The sequence below is a fragment of the Protopterus annectens genome, chromosome 2.part0 (assembly GCF_019279795.1).
Source record: "Protopterus annectens isolate FY-2018-M chromosome 2.part0, PAN1.0, whole genome shotgun sequence".
Taxonomy (NCBI): Eukaryota; Metazoa; Chordata; order Ceratodontiformes; family Protopteridae; genus Protopterus; species Protopterus annectens.
The window spans coordinates 1,385,685,609-1,385,701,243 of record NC_056728.1 but is presented as its reverse complement, the minus strand read 5'-3'; positions in this window follow the sequence as shown (position 1 = coordinate 1,385,701,243).

Below are 15,635 nucleotides of genomic sequence, written 5' to 3'. Positions count from 1 at the left end.
AACATTTTTATAATTTATTTATAAACTTATGCCTGATATTATTAAAAGTAAAAAATAAAAAAAAAATACTATAGAATTTAGACATTCTCACTCAGCCATCTGGACAGGCCTGAGCATTTTTAGGTCATCATTCCTGTGTCAGCACCAACAGCCATAGTAGGTGTTCCCTGCCAGGGAAGACAGGTTAACAGCCAACTTCAGCCAGATGTCTATTTTCTTTTAGTCGCAACCCTAAATGTGGGATTCAATCTAAGCAAGATCTGAATCCCTAAGAAGGTACAGAATACATATGGCCTGTTTATCACAGCATTGCTCCTTCATAGGTGATGCCATAATTAAACGTTCCAGCACCAGAATGAAGAAGTATGAGCAGGGATGTGGCTCACAGATTGAAAACCATACCCCTCCCTGGGGTTAGGCATCACCCAAAGCAAACCCAGTTAACAAGTAGTGACATGAGACCTAGCACTGTTATTATGGCAAGTTTAGTTTTATCAAAAATGCCTTTCAAAGGAATACATTCACATTTAATTTATACTGATAAAAATCATTAATGAAATCAGCATTGTATCTTACTTACACCTGCTACTGCTGCTGTGCCTTACTATCTTTTTGGAGTATTGTATCTGAATGTCAAGAAGAAATAATTGCTTTATCCATTTCTCATAAAGTATAGTATCAGTATTCATTTTTTTCTGAGTTTTTGTTTATTTATTCCTGGAGAAATAAATATTCCTGTATGTCAGTATCACCCTTTAGTAAATGTTGTGTGATTTGAGATGATAAGGTATGCCAGATTATGTCAAATAGGCAGGGATTATACTTCATGGTTGTACAAAGTCATATGCATATGATTCCATTTTGTCTTTTCTAAAGGTTGCCAGGTTAGAGAATAACTGAGGTTATCCATTAATTCCTGTAGCATTCAGGGAATTGTTGGAGACTGCTGCAGACTCACGATATCTGGGCAAAGAAAGGATAACTTTAGCCATGAGAAAAACAGCAGCCCTTAGAACATATGGCAAATGTCTTTTTGGAAAAGGGGGGGGGGGCACAATCAAGCTGTGAGGGCAAAGTCCTAGAATCAAGCAGTTATGGATATAAATACATTTAGTGAAAGAAACCACACATTAACACAGTGCAAGAAGAGGGCAAATGACATGGCAGGATGTGTTAGAATCAAGGCGAGGCAGAATGCAATTGCCTGTACCAGTACTGGGGAGGTATCTTCCAACATTTATCCCTTTAACATCAGATAAAAAATACCTCCTCTCCATTCATGGGGGTGACTGTGACACAGAAGAGGATGCGATTGGAATAATCAGAGGTGGTGTGGACACTGGCTATTACCAATGTCTGTAGCAGCAGCATACATCTGCTCAAGAATTTTGGTTAAAAACAGTAACATAAATTTAAATAGAGAACTGAATGTTAACATGGAATGATTACATTAAACACGACAATTATTATTAAGAGGTAAATCTCCACGTCTGCACTGAATGATGATGAAGGCAGTATGCATGGTAAGTATCCTCCATACCTCCTTACTCAGCATACACTGGTCAGTTCTACATATTTATAAGTAACAATTTCAATTAAGTTTTACAGGGTCATCAGTGGAAACAAACAGTTTCACTATACCAACAAACTTAGTCTATCAGCAACAGAATGGCTGTTAAAGATAATGATGACTTATTTACAAAACGTCTCTGCAACTGTATTGATAGCTATATAGACCAAGCTGTACCCACTCATATTAAATATAACACAAGCTCAAAAGACAAGCCACACTGCTGGAATCACAATATCAATCGGGTATACATCAAAATAAAAAAAAAAAATTGCCAAGCGTAGGAGGAACAAAGCCATACATACCAAAAGCCCCCTGACTAATCTAAACAGGCAGCTAAGGGGACTAATTAATACTTCAAAGGATAAATCTGAAGAAAAAAAAGCTTCTCAGACAAAGGACAACCACAAAGCTTTCTACAGCTACACCCAGAACCTCAGGGGAAATAAGCAACAATGAACATAACTAAATGTAAATGGCATTACCCATGCTGAAAAGTAGGCCATTGCCAACCTTTTGGCTGACTGGACAGCTCAAATTTCTCCCTTCACTCATCCCCATTAGTAAAAAGAAAATACCACATACCACAACTCCTACAATCACTACTAGGGAACAAGTCATCAATGCACTTTCAAATGCCGAAAACACTGCATCTATGGACTCTGATAACATTCTAGGATGCTTAATAAATAACATGAAACATTACTTCCCTATTCCACTTGAATCACTTTTCAGTTGGAGCCTACAGTCAGGTTTTGTGCCTGAGGCATGGAAGATGGCTATAGCCATTCCCCTGCAAAAAGGAGGTCCAACCACTGATCTGGGTAACTACAGGCTGATAAGTCTGACCAGTCTCATAAGGCCATGGAAGGAATCATCATGGACATGATAAATGAGGGCATAGATAGTCTGCAAACACTGGACATATCATAGTTTGGCTTTGTAAAAAAAAATACACTTTATGCATCACTGCTTAGCTAGGGTTAAACTATACCTGGCACCATAAAGTCTGCTCTTCAAATTTTCCCTTAGAACTAGGCAGTTTTTTAGTTTCAGCACTCAAATCTGTTTCTTTGAGCTTAGCACTTGTTCAGAACTCATTGTAAGCACTAAATAAGCTACAAATTACTACAGCACTCAACTTTCCTCACTTATCTAGAGGAAAACAGTTTTTAGTACTTAATAAATCAGCACCTATCCAGGCATGTCTAAGGGTCAGCTCCCGGTGTTGTCTCCTGTCTACCTGATGAATCTGGGCATCTTGGGGGCAATGCAGCAATTGCCTCATGTACACAGACAACCCTCACCTCCTACCACCCAACACTACAGCCTGTGAGAGATGCACGTATATAGCTAAACTGGAAGCAAAGTTCTGCACCCAAGACTGGACTAGACAGTCAAGATGAGAAGGTAAACACTTGCACCACACCACACTCATCACATAGCCCCTCAAAACCTATACCACCAAAACACACACACATAGCAACACAAAATACACAACTACATTCATGGAGGCTCTCAAAAAAAATCTGCTCAAGCAACAGAGACTTCCAAAGCAGAAACGAATGCAACCTCCACCCCCAACACAACCCAAGTAACACATAGCCCATAAACTCAGTGTGCCACTCAACCACAGCCCATAAGGCATAACAACGTACCCAACACTCTAGTCATAGGTGACTCTATAGTCAGGCACACTGATGTTCCACTCACCATGCTAAACAAGGAGAAAGTTACTGTCAGCTGCCTGTCAGGTGCCAGGATCTGCCACATAATGCACCACTCAGGCCACTCCACAACAAGTACAAATATGACTCTTGTCATTGTCCATGTTGGTGTAGCCCAGGCAGGTATGACCCTAGCCCTGAGTAGCATCTTGCCATCACCCAGAATGAGACCACAGTACAAGGACAAAATGATTGACTTCAACAATTGGCTAAGCTTCTGGTGTCATTCTAAGGGGATCCAGTATCTGTCTGCCTGGGATGACATGATTGAAAGACCACGATGCTTTGCTAGAGATGGCCTGCACCTGTCACCCCTGGGATTGTGGATACTGGCTAAGGCTCTTGCCACCCCTATAGTGCCTTTTTTAGGCAAGGTTCAAATGACAAATTCACCACCGCAACAGGTACAAGCAAGCAAAACCTGAGGATAATGCTATTCAATGCTAGAAGTCTAAACCTCAAAATGCATTCACTCGAGGCACTCCTTAAAATGGAGAACATCAATATCTGTGCAGTGACAGAGACTTGGTTCAGAGCTCCAGAGAGCACTCCTGCATTGCTAGGCTATAATTCATACCACACCTTTTGGCCACCTAACCTGGACTGAAATACTAAAGGTGGAGGCATGTCCATATTCATTAAGGATATCCACACCGCCAGGCTAAAAGGTGGAGGCATGTCCATATTCATTAAGGATATCCACACCGCCAGGCTAGTTGCTCAGCATAATGCATCCGAGATTATCCAAGTACAACTAACTCTGGGCAAGACCACAATCCAAATTGTAACTTGCTACAGATCCCCCACCATGCCCCAGGATTCCCACTTCTCACTTCTTGATACACTGGAAAATATTAGGGTACAACCCAACACCCTAATAATGGGTGATTTCAACTACCCCACCATTAACTGGGAAAACTACTCATGTACCAACTCTTTTGCTCAATGTTTTCTGGAATTCATAAATTCCAATGCCTTGGATCAACTTATCCACACCCCCACCAGGGGAAACAATATCCTAGACCTGGTCATTACCAACATGGGCGACTGGTGTTCCATACCAGAGGTCAATTCCTCATTGGTCAGATCCGACCACAAGCTAATCAGCCTAGACATCCACATCCCACCCCCACCCCCCATTAGGGAAACCACAATAAAAAATTTCTCCAAAGCCAACTTCATGCTTCTTAAGACAGAAGTGGCAAACTTCACAACACCAATGCAGACGGACAGTAGAGGTACGACTGCTGAATCCTACACAAATGTACTTTATAAGCACTTACACGAGTGCCTGGATTGTGCTATCCCTAACAGAACCAAAATGCTATCCTCAAAAAAAAGGAAGCCAAACTGGTGGTCCCCTGCCATAAACAAATTCTAAAACAAAAGAAAGAAACTGTTGCAAAAAAAGAGTAAAATCCCATGACAGGAAGAACTCTCTGGTCAGCCTCAGTAAGAAGCTGAGATCACTCATAAATCCTCCAAAGCTAGTTATGAAAACAAAATCACCACTGATTCTAAAGATAACCACAAAGCATTCTATACCTATGTCAATAATCCCAATGGCAACACTCAAATCTGCTCTGAGTTAAAGCACAATGGCACTAAATATACAGAACCAACTGATATTGCCAACATCCTGGCAGATAGGTTCAGTACTAACTTTACACCCCCCTCACCTCCTAAAGGGCCCACCTCTATGCCGGAAGTATGCAAAGTTACCTGAAATCATGGCTGCACAGGGAAAAACCACACTCTCCAAAGCCAAGAACACAGCATCCATGGGACCTGACAACATCACAGGCTGCATTCTACATGAACTACAGAATGAATTGGAACCCCACCTAAGCACCATGTTCATTCATAGCCTTACCTTAGGCTTTGTGCCCACTGAATGGTGCACAGCGATGGTTATCCCATTCCACAAAGGGAGAACCACCACAGACCCCAGGAACTACCGCCACATTAGCCTAACAAGCCTGGTCTGCAAGGCCATGGAACATATCATCCTTGAACATATAAACAAAGAAATTGGTAATCTCCAAACTCTGGTCCCCACCCAGTTTGGGTTTGTAAAAGGCAGATCATGTCTCCCAAACCTGATTGACTTCTTTGAAGCAGTCACCAAAGCCGTAAATGAGGGTAAGGTGGTTCACACAGCCTATCTAGATCTCACCAAGGCTTTTGACACCATCCACAACTCTGGAATTATAGATAAACTCACTAAACTTGGTATAAATCCCTATGTCACAAGATGGGTTGCCAACTGGCTCACTGACAGAACCCACACTGTGAAAGTAGCAGACTCCAAATCCGACTTCAGACCAGTGACAAGTGGAGTACCACAGGGTTCAGTCCTGGGTCCTCTCCTGTTTGGTATCTACTTTTCTGAAGTACAGGCTAACACAGAAGGTATTTGGCTAATGAAGTTCATAGATAACTGCAAACTAAGAGCCATAATTGAAACTCTTAACAATGTGGACATCCTAAAAAAAGGGCCTCACTGTGACAGATGCCTGGTGTCAAAGCCATGGTCTCAAGCTCAATGCCAAAAAGTGCATTGTCATCCCCTTTGGTAAAAATTATGTACCCATGAGCTACCACATAGGTGGTAGTTTACTTAACACTGAAAGTGTGATAAGAGACCTTGGGACACAGCTGGATAGTAGTCTCTCCTTTGATAATCACATCGCCACAGTAGTCAGGAAATCCTTCTATGTGGCACACGTCATCACAAAAGGTTTCTCATCCAGCAAAAAAGAGGCCATTGTTCCCCTCTACTCGTCACTCATTAGACCCATTACAGAGTACAACGCTCCTTTTGGTATGTACCTCACAAGACATCTACAATAACTGGAAAGGCCTGAGAAATACCTCACAAAGAGGATTACTGGCCTCAAACACATGCCCTACGCAGACCGTCTCAAAAAACTCCAGCTTTACTCTGTCGCATATCACCTACTCAGAGGCGACCTCTGTCTAATATACAAAGCTATGTCAAACCCAGAGCTGTTGGACATGCTCCACTTAAAGAAATCCCAATCCCTCCGAGCTGCACACTCTAGGGACCTAAACCTTGTCACCACAATAAATAGAATATGCTGGTGGGATAGATTCCTGTCCCAGAGACTTCCCATACTCTGGAACAAACTACCTATCTATATCAAACAAAGCTCCTCATTAGCACTCTTCAAGAAAAATTTTGATGACTGGATGGGAAATAGGAAACTCTCCCCAGGGATCGCCTCTGTGGCTCTGCTCGACAAGGGCACAGGAAAATAATTTTGTTGGGTGGTGAAAGCCAGGGTACCTTTTTGTCTTGGCTTGTATAGGCACTAGGGCCATTAGCCTAGTACCTACCTATGAACCTATGAACCTATGAAGGGCATGCCTATTAAATCTGGTAGGCTTTTTTGAGAGGGTAACCAAAGCAATGGATGAAGGCAAGACAGTGCACACAGCTTAACTCAACCCGACCAAGGCTTTTGATACAATACCTCACTCAGAAATTATAGACAAACTCACTAATTTAGGTATAAACCCTTTTATCGCTCACAGGATAGCCGACTTTCTCACTGATAGGACCCAGGAGGTCAAAATAGGTGAGGCCACCTCCACCAAGAAGCTAGACACTAGGGGAGTCCCCCAGAGCTCGGTACTGGCCCATTCCTTTTTGGCATCGATTTCTCTGAAATGAAAGCAAATGCTGAAGGTTTATGGCTGACTAAGTTTGCAGATGATTGCAAGCTTGAGATTATCATCGACTCCCCTGCAGACACTAGCATTTTTCTAGAAGGCGTATTTCTGAATAACAGATGGTGCCAGAGCCATGGTCTTAAACTCAATGCTAAGAAATGCATAATTTTACTCTTTGGGAAGTCAAATATCTCAGCTAGTTACCATGTTGACAATACACCCCTAAGAGTTGACCCAGTGGTCAGGGACCTAGGTATGCATGTAGACAGTAGCCTTACCTCCAACCACCATGTGACCACAGTGGTAAGAAAATCCTTTTATGTTATACGTCTTATAAGGACATGGCATATAGGTCCAAAGAGGTCATTACCCATGTTTACTCTGCCCTTATCAGATCAGTCATAGAGTACAGTGTTCCCTTCAGCATATACCACCATGTGACCACAGTGGTAAGAAAATCCTTTTATGTTATACGTCTTATAAGGACATGGCATATAGGTCCAAAGAGGTCATTACCCATGTTTACTCTGCCCTTATCAGATCAATCATAGAGTACAGTGCTCCCTTCAGCATGTACCTGACTAGGTATATGCAACAACTAGAGTGACCTCAGAGGTTTCTTACAAAAAGAATACAAGGTGTAACAAATCTGCCTTACACATAATACCTTAAAGCACTTTCCTTCTACTCAGTCGCCTATAGATTTCCGAGGGGTGTTCTATACTTGGCTTACAAGGCATCTGCAAACCTCACATGTATGAACCTCCATAATATTTGTAAGTCAAACAGAACCAGAAATACAAGGTTTAGGGACCTGAGTTTAGTCTTATACTCAAACAGTACATGCTGGAGAGACATATATGTGTCCCAGAGACTACCCTTCCTATGGAACAGGTTTCTCACCCATGTGAAGCTGAGTTCAGCTATTACCCAATTTAAATTCAACCTAGACCAGTTAATGGAGAATAGGTAATATACACCAGGCCTGGCACCCATGTCCTTTATGGACAGAGGTAGCTTATAAATGTCTGGCCCTCAATTTCCTATTTGGATACAGGACATCATTATTCTTTTGTGAAAATTTTGCTAGGCTTAGAAAGGCCTGTTAAAAATCTATCAAACTATAAATCTATGATAACATAGTTATGTTTATGAGGTAACATGTGGAACATGGCACATATTTACCAGGTTTAATGGCGGGATCTCACACCCCACAACATGTAAGTAACTCTGCAGAAAGTGACAATGCATCACAAATCAATCATGTGTTGTTATTACACTCATGCTTGAACAGGAAGAAAGCCCATGCACTTCTACACCAGTATCTTCAAACCCAGATAAGCACTTTCAGGATGATGGCAGAAATTCAGAGGTAACCATGTCCACAGTGACATCTTTACAAAGGGGCGCCAGGCACAGGAATTTCACACAACTACTCCAGGAAACACATAAAGCATTGGCTGCCAATCAGGAAATGTGCTTTGACATTGTTAGGACTCAGGGAACTGTCACAGAGAGTCAGATGGAAATGGTCAGAGTCCTCCAGGGTATATGTGAGGATTTTCAGCACTATGTGGAAATGACACAGAATAGGGGTAATGCCATGGTTATGTTGATACATAGTACTGTGGCACAACAGGCATCCATGGCTACCTCCAGTCGTACACTAGTTAGGACTTACTAGACTCGACTAGGAGTCAGACTGGAATGGGAGGAAGATGGGGACAGATCACAGAAGATTGCTAGTGCATAAAAGATTTCATGCAGGCCATATCAGCAGTCATCTGCACCTAGCACAGCTTCTCATTCAAGGTCCTGATCATGGTCCCACAGTACAGGCCGATCAGTGTCTGCTGGATTACCTACATCAAGTAGGTTGCAACATCAGACTAACTCACCATCAAGTCCTTATGACAGCCCCTCTTCAAAATCACTTGCACCATCACCTAACCTATCTTTAGCAGATGTGCATGACACATTTGACCTTGACCTGCTGTGATTCAAGCCGGACATATCTGTTGCTTACAATTTGACCTACACACAGACATATAAAAAAACAAAAGTAAGCACAGTGTAAAATATAACTAAAAAAAGTCCAAAACATACACTGTGACTCAGTAGGAAAAACTTTCAGTCAGCTAAACTCTTCAGTCCAAGCTGTTTTTATTCTTCCAACGTACAAAGACACAGAGTGAGCGCTTTCATCCCCTAAACTGGGGACTTCACCAGAATCTTACTGCACTCCATAGTACAGCCTTTAAATACTGTTACAAAATGAGTGATGTCATCACCCTTCAGAATCCTTTGAAGATACAATTACATTAATGCTCAAATGAAATGCAACACCTTTTAACACAAGAAGATTTTAACAAACATCATTTATAAAAAATAACTTTTCAAATTCCAAGACATTCATCAAATGTAAACTTAAAAAATAGTTTAAGATAAAAAAAATCAACAACATTTTATCCATTGACTTGCTTTAAAACATATATATACTGTGTAGATGAACCCCTCCCCCCCCCCACACACACACACACACACACACTAAGATACACAGTACTTATGACGTAGCTTTCCTCACTAATATTGGTTTTAAGGATACCATTTCATTAAGACCTGGTGCATGGGTCCCAGCTAGTTTTATTTGCCACTTAATTTCCCTTTCCTCTATATAATTCCTGTAATCTCCCCCTCTAGGATTTGGTCTTACTTGCTCCACAATACCAAATAAAAACTGAACAGAATTTGTACAAACTAATGAATGTTTATATAGGGCATTATTTATATTTATTGTAGCAATCTGGTACTGGTGCTCGTATATTCTGTCCCTAAGACGTCTTTCTGTCTTGCCTATGTAGTAAGCTGGACAGGTTTTACAAGCTGTCAGATACATCATCACTGATGTTTGACAATTTCTTTTTTCAAAGAAAACCTTAGACTTCAAAATGTTTTGCAGGGTTACCATATTCTTAGCTTGTATAAACTTGCATTGTGCACAAGCACCACATCTTGTAGTATCACTATTACCCACTACCTGACTTTTGTTAGTAAATTCAAATGCCCCTTTTAAATTGAGCCCAGTTTTATATACAAAAGTGGGTTCCTTCCCAACAACTGAAAATATTCTAGGGTTATTTTTAAGAATGGAGCAATTGTTCTCAAAAATCTTTTTCATTTGTTTGACTTGTCCACAAAAAGGAATAAACATAGCCCTATGAAATTGTTTCTCCTCTTCCAAATTTTCTTTTTCCTGTAGCACATCACCTAAAAGTGGTTTAAATTTTTTACCCCACTCACTTTTAACATATTCTGTATTTTTCTCCACTATGTTAGCTGGATACCCTCTTTCGTAAAATAGTTGTGCTACTTTTTGTAACTGTCTAGCTATGTCTCCCTCATCAGAAGTGATACGGGTAACTCTAACTAGTTGACCTTTGACTATATTATTTTTTTGATGGTGGGGGTGATTGCTAGTATACTTTAAGTAGGAATTACTAAATGTAGTTTTTCTATAAACATTGGACTTAAATCCTTTACTGATTTTTTTTGTATAAATGTATCCAAATAGTTACTACTTTCTAGACTACTGGTGTATGTGAATTTCAAAAAACTAGGTGAATTATTCAAAAATTCCACAAATTCTCTCTTATTTTCTTCCATTCCTGTCCCCAGAATGAATATATCTTCCAAAAAAACGCACGTACATTTTAATATATCTAAACCACTCACTAAGTAAAATTGTAGTTTCTTCCCATTGTAAAAGCCCCATATTAGCATAAATGGGGGCACATGATGCCCCCATTGCTACACCCTTATTCTGTTTAAAATATTCTCCCTCATAATAAATGTAATTATAATCTAATACAAGTTGCATAAATTCAGAAATCAAACTTATTTTATCATCAGAAAAGTCCGTATGTTTTTTCATACATTCTAAAAAAGCCTTATCTCTTCACTTTTTGGAATGGATGTGTATAAGTCTACTATATCCACCGCAAGAAAAATGAAATGTTTTCTTTCCAGAGATTATTTTTTAGCCTACCCAAGAAATCCCAAGAATCTTTCAAAAGGTGGTCTACCTTGTTGTAAACATGTTTAAGCCACTTGTCTATTACCACCCCAAAAGGGTTGGTTTTAAAACCTTGTCCTGCCACTATGGGCCTAAACTTAATATGTTCCAAACCTTTATGAGTTTTGGGAATCCCAAAAATAGTGGCTGTCATTGGATGTCTAACTTTTAAAAAATTATAAATCTCTGGTGAAATTCTTTCATCTATCAAATATTCTTCCAAATAATAGTCAATGCAGAGGTGTGTTATATTTATTTCATTAAGGGAGGCATTAGAATATGTTTCGGTGTCATAAAGCATCTCAAATATTTTCTGAGAATATTGCAATGTGCCATATAACACTGTTCCCCCTCCCTTATCTGGCCTCATGACTGATAGAATGATCATTTCTCATCTGTTCTAATTCTTGTTCTTTTTTGGTCAAATTATTTGTCATACTCTGTCTTTCTTCTTTACTTTTCAGTGCATATATATCATCTGTAATAGCCTTTTCTAGTACAATTAAAGTAGGTTCTAACGGTGGGTTAAATGTACTTCTCATCTTGACTTCCTTTTCCTTTCTTCCATTTGTATTTTGATTCTGAAAAATATACGCTAAATTGAGTTTCCTCATAAATATTTTTAACTCTAAAATAACATCAGTATAATTAAACTTTCTTGTTGGAACATATTTTAAACCTTTAACCACAAAAAGAGTCTCAGTCCAGAAAAACAAAACTAATAATCCAAAATTCGGACAGCGAAAGGCACAACTAGTAGCTGGTAAAAAACAACAGGTTTATTTCATGCCACAAAAGGAAATAGTACAAGTGTTTTCATCTAAGTAACCCTCAGACTTCCTCAGAACAATCAATAAGGCGCCATTTCTTTAAGGTAATTTAGGGAACGGATAAGGGATCACCTTTACTGCAAAAGAAAAGGGCAACTGTATAGTGCTTTGGCTAAGCATACATTGGATAAGGGGGATGACCATATATTTTTGTTTCAGGTTTTACACATTCAGAATGTCAGCAATAGGATGGGGAACATAGTCAATACTACTGAAAATATGGAAGTAAAATGGATTTTGCATTTAGGAGCACACAAAGGTTTGGGTTTGAATGATTGTGTTCCATTGAAGCAACTGCTAAAATCTAGAAGGTTAAAATAAAACATAATACTATTTTAACAAGATAAGACTACATAAACACATGCAGGGTTTGGGTCAATATGACAGTATTTCTTGAGCTGCTTCTAGCATAGATATCACTAAAGACAAGCATTTGTTGAGATGTATGTATTAAAGCATATGTATTTACTAGGTGTACAGCATGTGCATTTATTAGGCAGAATATCTGTATTAAGTTGTTGAGTGTGTACTGCTTATACTTTTATATATATATTATTTTTATATATTGTTTATACTTATACCCATGCACATAAGTAGTTACTAAATGGGGAACATTAGAATATGTATTTATTCATTCACTGACTTTTTATGTATTTTATTTATATTTATCCACATGTTCTTGTCTTTACATTTTGTGCATGTGGTTTTTAAACAGTTTTTCTGGCTTCAGCAATTAAATAAGGGCAAAACGTAACCATAGTAATTAATTGATTTCTGAATGCTGAATTCACTTTGAGTGGTAGGATTGGTTGTTTTAGTAATGAATTAAAGTATTTAAGTGCTGTTGCTGTTTGAATGAACTGTCTGATGAAGCAATGGTTACCATTGTGAAAGCGCTCACCATCTTGTATTAAAAAAGAAGATTTTACTTTGTTGTGGTTCACCTTCTTTATTCCAGCTACCTTCCTACCGGGCATCTGTGTTTCAACATAAATAAATTAATTAGCAATCAATGAATTAAAGAGACAAGTATGAAAAACTTAATGAAATGTCTGAAATAAAAACATGCATAACATAAAAATGAAATTATTTTCCTAAAAAATCTTATAATTTACTGCACTAATACTACAAAACACTAATATACTGTCATTATAAAAAGGTAAGAACATGAAAATAAATAGATTAAATATCAGTAACTGATTGCATTGGATGATATATATTTAAAATAATCAAATATTAACTGTAAAGGATATTGAATAAACAAAATTGGGATTAACAATAAATCAAAAAGCATGTTATATATATAAAAAATTAAAATGTAAAAGTATATATATATGTATATGGATTCCTATTACAAAAATGAAAGTTCACTACTTCGAACTTGTAATAGGAAGCCTCACTTCTGCGAAAGTTCACTTTAACGAAAGTGAACTTTTGGTAAGTGCACTTCACTGAAAACACTGCAGCACAGTGGAGGACATAAAAAACAAGCTATGTCCTCCACTATGGGGCAATAGTCATGGACCTTAGGGTTAGGGCATGGGTTAGAGTATGGGGATAGTTAGTAAAGCTATCCCCTTATCCATGCCCTAACCCTAAGGTTCGTGACTATCGCACCATAGTGGAGGACATTGCTATGTCCTTCACTGCGCTGCAGTCATAATGGACCTTAGGGTTAGGGTACGGGTCATGGTAAGGGGATAGCTCATAGGGCTATCCCCTTACTATGACCCGTGCCCTAACCCTAAGGTCTGTGAGTACTGCATGGAAGTTCAGTACAACACCCGTTTGTTGTACTGAACTTTGCGTAAGTGCACTTTTGATTAAGTGCACCTTTGCTGCAGTGAGCATTCCATGCACTATTTCGAATGAGTGAAAATTCGATCTAGTATATGGAACCCATATATATATATATATATATATATATATATATATATATATATATATATGTGTGTGTGTGTGTGTGTATATATAAATATATATATATATATAATATTATAATTTTGCTGCTCTCAGTTTAAGTAAAGGTACCAATGAAATATGGTCATTGAGACCAGGGGGTTTGTTGGATTCCAAAAATAACTGCCAATAAGTCTCTCTATATTCTAGCCTGTACTCCCAGGGCCCCCCTCTCAGTTCCTTAGGTGCAGTTTCTAACATGGAAAAAGAAAATTTAGCGTTGGTACATAATAAAGAATGTTTATACAATGCATTGTTAACGTTACATTTACTGACGTCATTCATGTGTTCATATATTCTACGTTTGAGTTGTCTCTCATTTTTACCAATGTAGAAACTGTCACAACTACCACAGGTAACAAGATAAACCAGGCCCTGGGAATTACAGTTGGTGTAAGTTTTGGCAGATAGAATTTTTTGTTTGCATGATAAAACAACCTGTTCTTTATTAGAAATAAAAGAACATTGGTTGCAGGCTCCACATTTAAACGTGCCTTTCCTTCTATGAACAAAAACATCCTCATATCTAAACAATTCAAGTGTATTTTTGATGTTTTGCCCCTTCCTAAACACCACTTTGATAGGTTTGCCTTTTAAATCGGGTAAATCTGTAATGTCTGAGAACCTATCCCATTGTCTCAACACAATGTTCTTGATTTGATGTGCATTGGCACTAAAATTGGTGACAAATGCTGTATTGTAACCACTCTCATTGGAAGTCTTCATGCCATGTTTATTAGAAAAAACACCTTCCATGCCTAAAATAGGACTATAGATGGTTTTTCTTCCTTGTGTAACCTCTGCCTAGACAGAATTAATAAGTTCAATGGGTAGCCTCATTCAAGAAACATGTGTTTTAACACTGCACATTCAGAAAGGTAGTCAAAGTCATCAGACGTCATATGACAAATACACACAAATTGTCCTTTGACAATACCTTTTTTCTGATAGAATGGATGCGTGCTGTTAAAACTAATGTAGGGGTTAGAAAAGGTAGGCTTTCTGAGTACAGTAGATTTGAAACAATTATTGATTTTATGTAGTGACACATCTAAATAGTGTCAGTTTAGTAAGCAAACCTAAAAAAATCAGTAGTTTGAAGAGATGAATTCATCCAAGAGGACGTCACCATCCAACCAAAAAATACAGATATCGTCCAGGAACCTAGAGTAAAAATTCTAGTACTGGGAATAAACACAAGTATGAACAAATTTGTGTTCCCATACAGATACAATGATGTCTGCAAAAGTGGGGGCACAACTGGCCCCCATAGCTACTCCAGATTCCTGGCGATAAAATTCACCCTCAAAAAATAAAAAGTTATTTTTCAAGGCAATTTAGATGATTTAAGCTTGACCTGGCTAGAGGAAGCCTTACGATCTAGGCCAGGGGTAACTGAGAATGACATATTTTTGTGTAATGAACTGGCAGAACTTGTCTTGAAAAATAACTTTTTATTTTTTGAGGGTGAATTTTATCGCCAGGAATCTGGAGTAGCTATGGGGGCCAGTTGTGCCCCCATTTTTGCAGACATCATTGTATCTGTATGGGAACACAAATTTGTTCATACTTGTGTTTATTCCTAATACTGGAATTTTTACTCTAGGTTCCTGGACGATATCTGTATTTTTTGGTTGGGTGGTGACATCCTCTTGGATGAATTCATCTCTTACCTTAACCAAACTACTGATTTTTTTTAGGTTCACTTACCAAACTGATGCTAATAGTCTTCATTATTTAGATGTGTGACTACATAAAATCTATAATTGTTTCAAATCTAC